This window comes from Triticum dicoccoides, chromosome 5A (assembly GCF_002162155.2).
Source record: "Triticum dicoccoides isolate Atlit2015 ecotype Zavitan chromosome 5A, WEW_v2.0, whole genome shotgun sequence".
Lineage (NCBI taxonomy): Eukaryota > Viridiplantae > Streptophyta > Magnoliopsida > Poales > Poaceae > Triticum > Triticum dicoccoides.
Window position 1 is genome coordinate 681,343,095 of NC_041388.1, and position 6,217 is coordinate 681,349,311.

The following is a 6,217-nucleotide window of genomic DNA, read 5'->3' on the forward strand; positions in this document are numbered from 1 at the left end:
CCATCGACATTATCCTGCCGCCGCTCAGGGTCTTCTTCAAGTTCGCCTGCGGGGTGAGTTGCCCGAGCATTGTCCCGCCCGTGCTAGCTGCATGTTTAAACTTCGCAGTAGGTTTTCTCCTGAGCATTATCCGATGCAGGATACGTCATCCGTACGCGTTGTGCTTTGATCTTCTTGGTTCTAGCAGTTACGTTGTTTTCGAGTGGATTTAGGCACTGCCTATTAGATCCAGTGCTTTGGATTCCCCAGTCCCGTCAGGCGATGGGTTGCATGCTGATGATTACTGCTAGGTCCATGCTAGTGATTATTTTGTATGGATGATGATACTGGCGTTCCTTCTTTTTTTGCAACTACTTTTTGGGCAAGTCGATAGACTTCGTTGCTCCATCTGTACATAATTATGTTTGTGTTCGTTGTAGTGGTAATTATGGCTTTAATAGTTATTGAAGATTGCACCTGTAAATCTAGATCTACCTGGATCTTGGTGGCTTCTTTTGCCAAGCAATATCCTGTTCTTATTAGTTGCAAGATGTATTGGTTTGCTCTGCTGCCATGTTAATTCTTTGTTTCCCCTTTGTGTTAAGCACCTTGTGCTGTTGTACAGAAACTTTATTGAGAAATTGTCAGTTAACACTAGGATCAGTAACCACCTTGTGCATTCTAGGATCAGTATTTAGTTTAGATGCAGATTCAGTCAACACTAGGGATCAATATTCAGTTAACACTAGGATCAATACTCAGTGTAACAATATTCATTTAACAGTATTTTTCGTCTAGGCCATCGGGGGATCTCTGGCGGCAGCACAAGGAGCAGAGCAGCGGAGCAGCAGCACTAGCACAGGCTTATATATTGTTGGCTTGTAGCACAAACTGTTGGAACGACAACATAAATTGTTCAGCGTCTTGACGCACTAATGCAATCGTACTGACAATTGGTAGTAACCAAAATCATATAAAGGTAGTCTGCTCTCCTTTAAATTATATTTCATAAACTATATTGAACCACTGCAGCTGCTATAGATTTGAGATTCACATCTTTTTACATTGCCTGCTCTAGGAAGTTACTGTAGTGTAGTTAGTCTTCTTGCACTGCATTTGTACAATTGTATATTCTTGCCACTACTAGGTGATTCGTTGAATTATTCAGTCTGTTGTAACATACCAGTTTGATGGAATGCCTAAGGTCTAAGGAGATAAACATTGGTATCCAGAATAGATCTACCTAAACCAACAGGCACAAAACATGCATATCCCTTTAATCTGTGTTAGTGCGTCTAAGTGGTTAGTGTATTGTAAGCTCCATCCATGGAGCAGTGAAATAAGTTGACGCTGTATAACGTGCAGCTAGCTTGCTGTTTAGACATTTTCCCGTTTTTAAGTATTACTTTTCTCTATATCTTTGAATTGGATCGTCGATCTTTCCTGGAGTCGATTTTGTGCTAGAGCTTCTAAAGCTAACCAGTCCAGGGAATAACTTCTTTCTTATCTTCATACATTCTGGACCTTTTCACTACCCTCAATCCAGTTTCTACAACATGACAATTTTAAAAATGCTAGTCGAGCAATCTTTTAGAAAGCATAATGCTAGTGGGATCTACTCGGTTCATGCTTACTTTGGTCTACATGACAGTCCTATACGAAGTGCAATTTTGTACTGCTTTCTTCAAGGTTCAGGGTCCAGGCATATGGCTCACTGTTCGTACTGTCCCAATGCAGCAGCTTCAACTTTGCCTGCTAGTCGTCTGCGCCGGATGCCGCGCCCAGGGCCGCTGGTGGCCTCGAGGACGACGCCCAGGCTAAGGCATACGAGGGTGCACCGCCACCGTATGACATGACCAAGCGCATGGTCATCCCCGACACGCTCAAGTACGCCGGCGTTGGTCTGCCTTCTAGATCTCGGCGTGTGTCTTGTATGTGTGTTTGATGTTCACGTTGCTTGTGGTTTTGCAGGGTGCTGATGCTGCAGCCTGCGCACAGGTACTGCGTCCTCGGCCATCTCGCCAAGGAGTTTAGATGGAACTACGCTGACACCATCAGGGTAAGCTATTTCATTGTGCTGTTTCTTCAGTGCTCACTAGTTGCTAGTGTTCGAATGCTACCAGTGGGTTAAGATTAGTCTTTTATAATTGTTTTCTTGAGGATGAGTTACTGGGGCTGTTCAGGCCATGACTCGAAATTATAATTGTTTTCTTGAGGATGGGCAATCTTGAAAACTTAGCTTCTACTATTCACCTTGTAGATTTTTTATTCTGCAACATATTTGGTTTTGTCTGATTAAAAAATTGGTCATGCTCACGAGCAGTATATATGCACTTGGTTGGTTCATTGTTGGCAGTTTAGCTACACAAACTGACTGACATTGCACAATAAAATGTAGCAGATTTGCTAGCAATCCTTCTTTCTCTCGTATAGAAGTACATGCTATCTAACGTGAGCAAAATCATTGTGTAACTACAGGTACATCATATGACTAATTTACACAGAATACTGATACTCGGCCCCATGCATTCAGTTTCAGAACTTGAAACTAACCTAACTAGTAGCTTCTCTGGCTTTCAGTTTACAACTTCCAGGATATCAATCATTCATTCTCAAGTTTCTGCTGGCAGCTACAAGTCGCTTTTTCTGGAATTTTCATGTTCTTTTTTTGTGTGTATATGCCTTCCTCTTCGATTTCGATCTTGTGATTGAGGTTAATTGATGGTGGTGGTTGTGCGATGCAGATGTTCGGGATGGCGGAGAAGGAGATGGAGTACCGGGTCGAGCTTTTCAACCGGTGAGTGATGCGCCTTCTAGCTTCTGTACTACCACCAGTCCAGCACCTGGGTGGGGCTTGTGAGATCAGATTGCTGGTTGATGCAATGAACCAACTCCGTAGTTTTTGTTAATTATGTAGTTATATACATTGAGGGATGCCATTGTCTGCGAAAAAATAAATTGCTTGCACTTTTCAGACGGATGAGGAGCCTAAAGTAGCTTGACAATTATAAGCCTGGTGTTAATTGTTTTTACTGCTTCAGTGATTTCCTTGTGAACTGCTATTCCTTCAGCTATGACAAGTGATTGCCATGATCTGCACCCGCTCGGACGCACCCCTGGAATCGTCTTTCCGGGAAGATAGGTTACCTTGACCTGAGAATTTACCCTGACCGGAATTGTGGTTATTGCAGGCAAATTTGGGGCTGAGGAAAGAAGACGAGGAGCAACTTCTCTCTGGTCTGGTCGTTGGAACTTCAGGACAAGGTACATAGCATCCCCATCTCCCTCCCTCTTTCTCTGCTTACAAATGCCACTAAATTAAGGAAAATTTGATGCAAATCCTGGTTGTGTAAGGAATTCAAGAGGGATTTGTATGAACAAGTCCAGTTTTTTTAGTTAGTACCAAAAGGAGAAGATGCGGTCCAGATTGGCCAATTTTGCTGCTACCACATGGATTTGTATCTATGCAACCATCTTCCTACTGTTTGTGTTGTTTGGATTGCAAGAAATTCAGCTTTGGGTGACCTGCACTTAGTTTAATTTCTTTGAATAATCAACCGTATTGTTTCTGTATTGTTTTGCTGCTGTATTGTTTCTCACTCATGATTGATCTACTGCCAGGTGAAGGTTTTTCAAATGTTGAAGGAGGACAATAGGAACTTCTGTGATGTCTTGTCATCTATTTTCTTTTGTTTTCTGTAGAATTGTTCTGTTTGGCACTTACTGGTTGGATGTAAAGATATGTACTGCTAGAATGAATGCATGTAAAGATATTTTGGGCTCCTATAATATTTCATGTTGCTTTGAAAATGTATCGGAACTGGGCTAGGCCCAAGATAACTTGTAGTGTGATGTGTTGTATTGTCAATGGCATAACAAAAGAAGTTGGATTGGATCAATTATTTCGGCCCAGCCCTAGATATATTGAACAATTATTTTTGAGGGGAAAACTTGAGAGGCCCAGAAAAAACAAGACCAAAAAAATCTGTCAAAAGGGATAGGCAAAGAAATTTAAAAGGCCAAATTACTGGGCTAGGCCCATGTAGCTAGCGAATATTAACAGAAAAAATACATTAAAAAGGATGAATTGTTGGGTTAGGCCCATGTAGAAAATCGAATTGGACCGGGCTGATTCTTGTGCCACATCAGATTGCCACGTCGGATGCCTACGTGGCCTGGGGAGGCTGCTAGTGACCAAAACAAAACAGTAGGCATATTTTGGTCGTAAACGTCTACGACCTTCTCACAGAGAAGGTCGTTAATTTCAGTTTACGACCGCCAGCTTTTGACCTTCTATTTTTGGTCATAAAAAGGTCGCAAATGAAAAACAATGACCTTTCAGTGACCAATAGTCAAGGTCACAAGTTGACATATTTCTTGTAGTGCTTGCTTACCCATTTTTGCACACTCGAGTTCCAGCGCCCAAGTTCGCGTCCTTCTTCTCAAACCACTCCAAGCATGTCTGGAGCGGGAGGCAAGTGGATGGTCTCCTCTGTCACGGAGGAGAACATCACAAAGTTACAGGAAGCCGGATATCTGGCCGCGGATATCACGCACCGGCTGCCAGATGGAGGGCAGATCATACCTACGCCCGAACCCCATGAGAGGGCAGTTTTTCTTACCCACTTCGTCCGCGGACTGGGATTTCCCCTCCACTCGTTTGTCCGCGGGCTCATGTTCTACTACGGGCTGGATTTTCATGATCTGGCCCCTAATTTCATCCTCAACATCTCAGCGTTCATCGTCGTGTGCGAGGCCTTCCTCCGCATCAGGCCCCATTTCGGCCTGTGGCTGAAGACCTTCAATGTTAAGCCGAAGGTGGTGGTTGGCCAGCAAGCAATGTGCGGAGGCGCCATGGTGGGCAAAATTCCTAACGTCACCTGGCTCGAAGGCTCCTATGTGGAGACCACAAAGGGGTGGCAATCAGGGTGGTTCTACATCACCGAGCCGCACTGGGTGGCGCCCAAATTTCGATCCACAATCCCCACGCAGCTCACTTCCTGGAAAGAGAAGGGCATGTCCTGGGGTTCCTCGGTAGAGCTGACCGGACTCCAGACCTGCATCAGGGACATGATGAGCAAGAAAATCAAGCTCGTCAACGTGGTCCAGGTCATGCTCTTCCGCCGGATTCTCCCGTGTCAACAACGTGCATTCAATTTGTGGGAGTTCGACCCGGCCAAGCACCAGACGCTGCGAGAGCACTACCACACGACGCACAAGGACGTCTGGAGGGTGCTGTTCAAGGGCACCGAGGTACCTCCTTCCCTCACCGAGGACCGAGGACTCAGCGCAAAGCGCCATGCCAATCCGATAAGTTTTTATATCTCACAGGGTATTTATTTGCCCCAGTTAAATCATGTGCGGGATCTAAGCTTCCATGTCATTAACAGGACTGGATAAAGACAGCGTAGCAGCTCGATTGCCCAGCCCCCCTGCATGAAGATCCTGCAGATGCTCTCCTAACGGAGATGCTGGCTCCGGCACCTTACGATGTGCCGGTGAAGAAGACCAAGAAGAAGGCCACGGGGACCCGAAAGGGTCTCCGGCGCAAGGTTGTATCGGACTCATCGTCCGATGACTCCGACGCGCACTCCTCCCATGAAAACGAGGAGGAGGAGGAAAGTTCTCCCCCCCAGCCGGGGAGACAATAAAATGAAGGCCGACCCGACCGGGGAGGCCGAAGGGTCCAAGAAGGGAAGGACCCTCCTTCCGGACTACTCCACGACGGTCGCCTACTGCGGGGACGAATGGTTACCCAGGGAGAAGCCCCTGGGGAAGTCGTAAGTATCTGGACACCATAGTAATTCATGGTATGTCTTATTGCACTGTTCTCATTACGCCGCATATGATTATGCAGTCCGCCCCGAGCTCATCTCGACATAGATTCGTCGGATGGTTCATTGGACTCGTCGGATATGAATAGTGATTCACTTCCGACCGCCTCCACCCCTTGCCCTATGGACAACGTCGAGATGTTGTCCCGAAAGGCACCGAGCGGAGGGGAGGTAGTCCTGGGGGCGCCTCGAGGCGACCTTCCGGACCCTAGGCGCAAAGGGAGCAAGACTCCCATGGGCTCCAAGTTCGGCCCGCAGCCGAATACTGCCCCGGAACCTTCGGTGGTTCCGGACTCCGGCAGGCGATCCCCCGTTAAGGGGGGAAAGCTGCCCGTGCCGGTGTCCTCTATCCATCCAGAGGCACTGGACAACTTGCTGGAAGCGCTTCGCGGCGCTTCCATTGA